General features: G+C 31.3%; 2 non-coding genes and 1 pseudogene across 2 annotated transcripts in view; all 3 read left to right on the forward strand.

Moving 5' to 3' along the window:
• The first annotated feature begins 2,386 nt into the window (after positions 1-2,386).
• On the forward strand, positions 2,387-4,377 carry LOC129251655 (small subunit ribosomal RNA). Its single transcript, XR_008583052.1, has one exon. It is a non-coding gene; the product is annotated as a small subunit ribosomal RNA (ribosomal RNA).
• Positions 4,378-4,968: 591 nt separating this feature from the next.
• LOC129251671 (5.8S ribosomal RNA) lies at positions 4,969-5,149 on the forward strand (annotated as a pseudogene).
• A 442-nt stretch (positions 5,150-5,591) lies between these two features.
• Positions 5,592-7,500, forward strand: part of LOC129251663 (large subunit ribosomal RNA) — a 3,986-nt gene continuing 2,077 nt past the window's right edge. The window contains exon 1 of the ribosomal RNA XR_008583058.1: positions 5,592-7,500. This exon is cut by the window's right edge and continues 2,077 nt beyond it. This is a non-coding gene — a ribosomal RNA (large subunit ribosomal RNA).

Genomic DNA, 7,500 nt, shown 5'->3' on the forward strand with positions numbered 1-7,500 from the left:
ACCAATGATATTGAAGCATATAAATCGAATCATAACTATATGAAACTCGAATTTAAGCCATATTAAACTGGTAATATTGTGATTTTATGCCTGGTTTTCCATACGTTAGTTAAAATAGAGAGTTATGGAATATAACCTTGGCATATTGGCACTAAAATATATAATAAAGACATTTCAAATCAAACTGAAATGTATTGAAATGAATTTTTCCCATACATTTTTGACAATGTGAGGTGTGCATGGCAAAAAACACTCACGGTGAAGGCATGTGATATAATATGAAAATATCAAAAGTTAACTAACCAATGATATTGAAGCATATAAATCGAATCATAACTATATGAAACTCGAATTTGAGCCATATTAAACTGGTAATATTGTGATTTTATGCCTGGTTTTCCATACGTTAGTTTAAATAGAGAGTTATGGAATATAACCTTGGCATATTGGCACTAAAATATATAATAAAGACATTTCAAATCAAACTGAAATGTATTGAAATGAATTTTTCCCATACATTTTTGACAATGTGAGGTGTGCATGGCAAAAAACACTCACGGTGAAGGCATGTGATATAATATGAAAATATCAAAAGTTAACTAACCAATGATATTGAAGCATATAAATCGAATCATAACTATATGAAACTCGAATTTAAGCCATATTAAACTGGTAATATTGTGATTTTATGCCTGGTTTTCCATACGTTAGTTAAAATAGAGAGTTATGGAATATAACCTTGGCATATTGGCACTAAAATATATAATAAAGACATTTCAAATCAAACTGAAATGTATTGAAATGAATTTTTCCCATACATTTTTGACAATGTGAGGTGTGCATGGCAAAAAACACTCACGGTGAAGGCATGTGATATAATATGAAAATATCAAAAGTTAACTAACCAATGATATTGAAGCATATAAATCGAATCATAACTATATGAAACTCGAATTTAAGCCATATTAAACTGGTAATATTGTGATTTTATGCCTGGTTTTCCATACGTTAGTTTAAATAGAAAAAATTTTCGAATATATATACATATATGAAGAATCTATATTCTAATACTAACATGTTATGGAATATAACCTTGGCATATTGGCACTAAAATATATAATAAAGACATTTCAAATCAAACTGAAATGTATTGAAATGAATTTTTCCCATACATTTTTGACAATGTGAGGTGTGCATGGCAAAAAACACTCACGGTGAAGGCATGTGATATAATATGAAAATATCAAAAGTTAACTAACCAATGATATTGAAGCATATAAATCGAATCATAACTATATGAAACTCGAATTTAAGCCATATTAAACTGGTAATATTGTGATTTTATGCCTGGTTTTCCATACGTTAGTTTAAATAGAAAAAATTTTCGAATATATATACATATATGAAGAATCTATATTCTAATACTAACATGTTATGGAATATAACCTTGGCATATTGGCACTAAAATATATAATAAAGACATTTCAAATCAAACTGAAATGTATTGAAATGAATTTTTCCCATACATTTTTGACAATGTGAGGTGTGCATGGCAAAAAACACTCACGGTGAAGGCATGTGATATAATATGAAAATATCAAAAGTTAACTAACCAATGATATTGAAGCATATAAATCGAATCATAACTATATGAAACTCGAATTTGAGCCATATTAAACTGGTAATATTATGATTTTATTCCTGGTTTTCCATACGTTAGTTTAAATAGAAAAAATTTTCGAATATATATACATATATGAAGAATCTATATTCTATACTAACATGTTATGGCATATTGGTGTTATTGTATTTTATTCCTGGTTTTCTATAGTTAGTTTAAATAGAAATAAATTTTTGAATTCAAAATTTTATATTCTATACTAGCATTACATAGAAATTATCCTCAACTGTTTGTTTCTTGTATAAATACAGGAAATTAAACAGATGATGAAGAGAAAAAAATAAGAAAAACAAAAATTTATAAGAAAAATTAAATTTTAAACAAAGGAAAAGAGGAGAAAATTTTTTCAATCATATATATTTATGATTAAAAAATAGAATTATGAAATTATTAATTTCAATTCAAAGAGAAAAATTATGTAATATATGAAATTATTACATTAAAAATGCATTTGAAAAAAAAGTAAAATGTTATTAAGAATGATAAATTATTTGAAAATTGGCAAATATTAAGAAGAAATATCGTTCTTATATTTTTATATAAAATATATAATATAGAGAACGAAAATTCTTTTTCATAAAAAACGGTTTTTGAATTTTGATAAGAAAAGCTAAAGGGGGGTCGCCCCTTTACTTTTTATATACACCGTAATTTATGAAATTTTCAAATATGAAAAACAAAGAAAAATATATAAATAAAAATATTATTCTGGTTGATCCTGCCAGTAGTTATATGCTTGTCTCAAAGATTAAGCCATGCATGTCTAAGTACAAACAAATTAAAAGTGAAACCGCAAAAGGCTCATTATATCAGTTATGGTTCCATAGATCGTTAACAGTTACTTGGATAACTGTGGTAATTCTAGAGCTAATACATGCAATATAAACACGGACCTTATGGAACGTGTGCTTTTATTAGACTAAAACCAAGCGATCATTTGATCGTTAAATTGGTTGAACTCTAGATAACTTGCAGATCGTATGGTCCCGTACCGACGACAGATCTTTCAAATGTCTGCCCTATCAACTTTTGATGGTAGTATCTAGGACTACCATGGTTGCAACGGGTAACGGGGAATCAGGGTTCGATTCCGGAGAGGGAGCCTGAGAAACGGCTACCACATCTAAGGAAGGCAGCAGGCGCGTAAATTACCCACTCCCAGTTCGGGGAGGTAGTGACGAAAAATAACAATACAGGACTCATATCCGAGGCCCTGTAATTGGAATGAGTACACTTTAAATCCTTTAACAAGGACCTATTGGAGGGCAAGTCTGGTGCCAGCAGCCGCGGTAATTCCAGCTCCAATAGCGTATATTAAAGTTGTTGCGGTTAAAACGTTCGTAGTTGAATTTGTGCTTCATACGGGTAGTACAACTATATATTGTGGTATGTACATTACCTTATGTATGTAAGCGTATTACCGGTGGAGTTCTTATATATAATTAATACAATGTATTTTTTATATATTCCTCCTATTTAAACCTACTTCAGTGCTCTTCATCGAGTGTTGTTGTGGGCCGGTACAATTACTTTGAACAAATTAGAGTGCTTAAAGCAGGCTCCAAATGCCTGAATATTTTGTGCATGGAATAATGAAATAAGACCTCTGTTCTACTTTCATTGGTTTTTAGATCAAGAGGTAATGATTAATAGAAGCAGTTTGGGGGCATTAGTATTACGACGCGAGAGGTGAAATTCTTGGACCGTCGTAAGACTAACTTAAGCGAAAGCATTTGCCAAAGATGTTTTCATTAATCAAGAACGAAAGTTAGAGGTTCGAAGGCGATCAGATACCGCCCTAGTTCTAACCATAAACGATGCCAGCTAGCAATTGGGTGTAGCTACTACTATGGCTCTCTCAGTCGCTTCCCGGGAAACCAAAGCTTTTGGGCTCCGGGGGAAGTATGGTTGCAAAGCTGAAACTTAAAGGAATTGACGGAAGGGCACCACCAGGAGTGGAGCCTGCGGCTTAATTTGACTCAACACGGGAAAACTTACCAGGTCCGAACATAAGCGTGTAAGACAGATTGATAGCTCTTTCTCGAATCTATGGGTGGTGGTGCATGGCCGTTCTTAGTTCGTGGAGTGATTTGTCTGGTTAATTCCGATAACGAACGAGACTCAAATATATTAAATAGATGCTTTCAGGATTATGATGTTGAAACTTATATAGCCTTCTTTCATGCGTACATCTTGAATGTACAAGTGTTTGAATGTGTTTATATAAGTGGAGTCGTACCTGTTGGTTTGTCCCATTATAAGGACACTAGCTTCTTAAATGGACAAATTGCGTCTAGCAGTAACGAGATTGAGCAATAACAGGTCTGTGATGCCCTTAGATGTCCTGGGCTGCACGCGCGCTACAATGAAAGTATCAACGTGTATTTCCTAGACCGAGAGGTCCGGGTAAACCGCTGAACCACTTTCATGCTTGGGATTGTGAACTGAAACTGTTCACATGAACTTGGAATTCCCAGTAAGTGCGAGTTATTAACTCGCATTGATTAAGTCCCTGCCCTTTGTACATACCGCCCGTCGCTACTACCGATTGAATTATTTAGTGAGGTCTCCGGACGTGATCACTGTGACGCCTCGTGTGTCACGGTTGTTTCGCAAAAGTTGACCGAACTTGATTATTTAGAGGAAGTAAAAGTCGTAACAAGGTTTCCGTAGGTGAACCTGCGGAAGGATCATTATTGTGTTCCATATCCGTAAGAAAAACAAACAAACAAACAAACAAACAGACAAGCAAACAAACGAACAAAAAGAAAAAAAAAAAAAAAAAAAAAAAAGAAAAAAAAAAAAATTTATATAATTATTTTGAATCCATAATTCTTTTTATTCTTTTTCATTCAATTTGTGATCCATCAATTATATCATATTAAATATAATATATGATGGTACATTTTGTAATGTTTTTTCTTATTTTTTTCTTTTAAAAACCTTTAAACATGAAAATAAAAAGTTGTACTTATTATTCATTTGATTGAATGATAAGTTAATTTGTTCACAATAACAAAAGTGGTATATATTTATTATATTATTATATATACATAAAATGATTAAAAAAATACAAAATAATTGAATCATAATAAATACCACCACTGTATTATTGTTGAACTAAGACATTCGCAACTTAATAAAAATGTTTAGAGTTAAATATATTTGATATATATTATTGAAAGAAAATCAATTTATATATTATTAATATTATTTAATTTTACTCTTTCAATTAATATATGCAAAAAAAAATTGACATTTGTTATAAATAAAAATAAATAAAAAAATACTCTAAGCGGTGGATCACTTGGCTCATGGGTCGATGAAGAACGCAGCAAACTGTGCGTCATCGTGTGAACTGCAGGACACATGAACATCGACATTTTGAACGCATATCGCAGTCCATGCTGTTATGTACATTAAATTCAATTTTAAAGTACTGCTTGGACTACATATGGTTGAGGGTTGTAAGACTATGCTAAATAAGTTGCTTATTCTTTTATAAAAATAATTGAATTTAAGCAAATGTGTATATTATTGGATTTTAAATAATTCATAATATTAATAGCAAAAAAAATAAAGATATATAATGAATTTTATTTATTATATATTCTTTAAAAAAAAAATCCTCTCAAATAAAATGAAATGATGAAAATATTGAATCTAAGTATTCTTTACAAAAAATTTTCATATTATTTATATATATATATAAAATAATAATTTATATATGTAATTAAAAGGAGGAATGTCTAGCATAAAAATTAAATTTTTTATTCTAGGATTGCCTCATTTTACATTATTATTATTTTTATATATTTACAATATATAAAAGGAGAAAAGAAAAATAGAGATGAAAAGATGATATAATTTTTTTATTAAATTGTGAGAAGATAAAAAAAGAATATTAAAACAACCTCAACTCATATGGGATTACCCCCTGAATTTAAGCATATTAATGAGGGGAGGAAAAGAAACTAACAAGGATTTTCTTAGTAGCGGCGAGCGAAAAGAAAATAGTTCAGCACTAAGTCACTTTGTCTATATGTCAAATGTGAGATGCAGTGTATGGAATATCTTAATATCTAGTATGAGAAATTAACGATTTAAGTCCTTCTTAAATGAGGCCATTTACCCATAGAGGGTGCCAGGCCCGTATAACGTTAATGATTACTAGAAAGATATTTCCAAAGAGTCGTGTTGCTTGATAGTGCAGCACTAAGTGGGTGGTAAACTCCATCTAAAACTAAATATAACCATGAGACCGATAGTAAACAAGTACCGTGAGGGAAAGTTGAAAAGAACTCTGAATAGAGAGTTAAATAGTACGTGAAACTGCTTAGAGGTTAAGCCCGATGAACCTGAATATCCATTATGAAAAATTCATCATTAAATAATTAAAAAAATAATGTGCATTTTTTTCATATAAGGACATTGTAATCTATTAACATAATAAAGTATTTATCAAAAGATCATTGGTGATATTAAGTTTATTTAAATTAATTTGCTTTTTAAGCATATTAACATAAAATAAATACTAATGATTTGATAAAGTGTTGATAGATTTTATTATATATAATGCTAAAATTCATTTTTTGAATTTTACAAAAAATTTAATATCTATGATATTAATATTTATTTGTATGCATTTATATGATTAACAATGCGAAAGATTCAGGATACCTTCGGGACCCGTCTTGAAACACGGACCAAGGAGTCTAACATATGTGCAAGTCATTGAGTTATATTAAACTTAATGGCATAATTAACTTAACTTAAATATAATGGGATTAATTTTTAGTCTATTTTTTAATAAATAGTCAATTAATTCAATCCCGGGGCGTTCCATATAGTTATGTATAATGATAATTTATTATTATTTATACCTCTAACTGGAGCGTACCTTGAGCATATATGCTGTGACCCGAAAGATGGTGAACTATACTTGATCAGGTTGAAGTCAGGGGAAACCCTGATGGAAGACCGAAACAGTTCTGACGTGCAAATCGATTGTCAGAATTGAGTATAGGGGCGAAAGACCAATCGAACCATCTAGTAGCTGGTTCCCTCCGAAGTTTCCCTCAGGATAGCTGGTGCATTTAAAAATTATATAAAATAATCTTATCTGGTAAAGCGAATGATTAGAGGCCTTAGGGTCGAAACGATTTTAACCTATTCTCAAACTTTAAATGGGTAAGAACCTCACCTTTCTTGATATGAAGGTTGAGGTTATGATATAATGTGCCCAGTGGGCCACTTTTGGTAAGCAGAACTGGCGCTGTGGGATGAACCAAACGTAATGTTACGGTGCCTAAATTAACAACTCATGCAGATACCATGAAAGGCGTTGGTTGCTTAAAACAGCAGGACGGTGGACATGGAAGTCGTAATCCGCTAAGGAGTGTGTAACAACTCACCTGCCGAAGCAACTAGCCCTTAAAATGGATGGCGCTTAAGTTGTATACCTATACATTACCGCTAAAGTAGATGATTTATAAAACAATTTCGATTGATTTATAAATTTTGAAACTTTAGTGAGTAGGAGGGTACAATAGTGTGCTTAGAAGTGTTTGGCGTAAGCCTGCATGGAGCCGCTATTGGTACAGATCTTGGTGGTAGTAGCAAATAATCGAATGAGACCTTGGAGGACTGAAGTGGAGAAGGGTTTCGTGTGAACAGTGGTTGATCACGAGTTAGTCGGTCCTAAGTTCAAGGCGAAAGCCGAAAATTTTCAAGTTTTTAATAAAAAAAAATATTAATAAAAATATATTTAAAAATAATTAAAATACTTGAATTATTTTGAACGAAAGGGAATACGGTTC

The sequence above is a fragment of the Anastrepha obliqua genome, unplaced genomic scaffold (assembly GCF_027943255.1).
Source record: "Anastrepha obliqua isolate idAnaObli1 unplaced genomic scaffold, idAnaObli1_1.0 ptg000060l, whole genome shotgun sequence".
NCBI classification, from domain to species: domain Eukaryota; kingdom Metazoa; phylum Arthropoda; class Insecta; order Diptera; family Tephritidae; genus Anastrepha; species Anastrepha obliqua.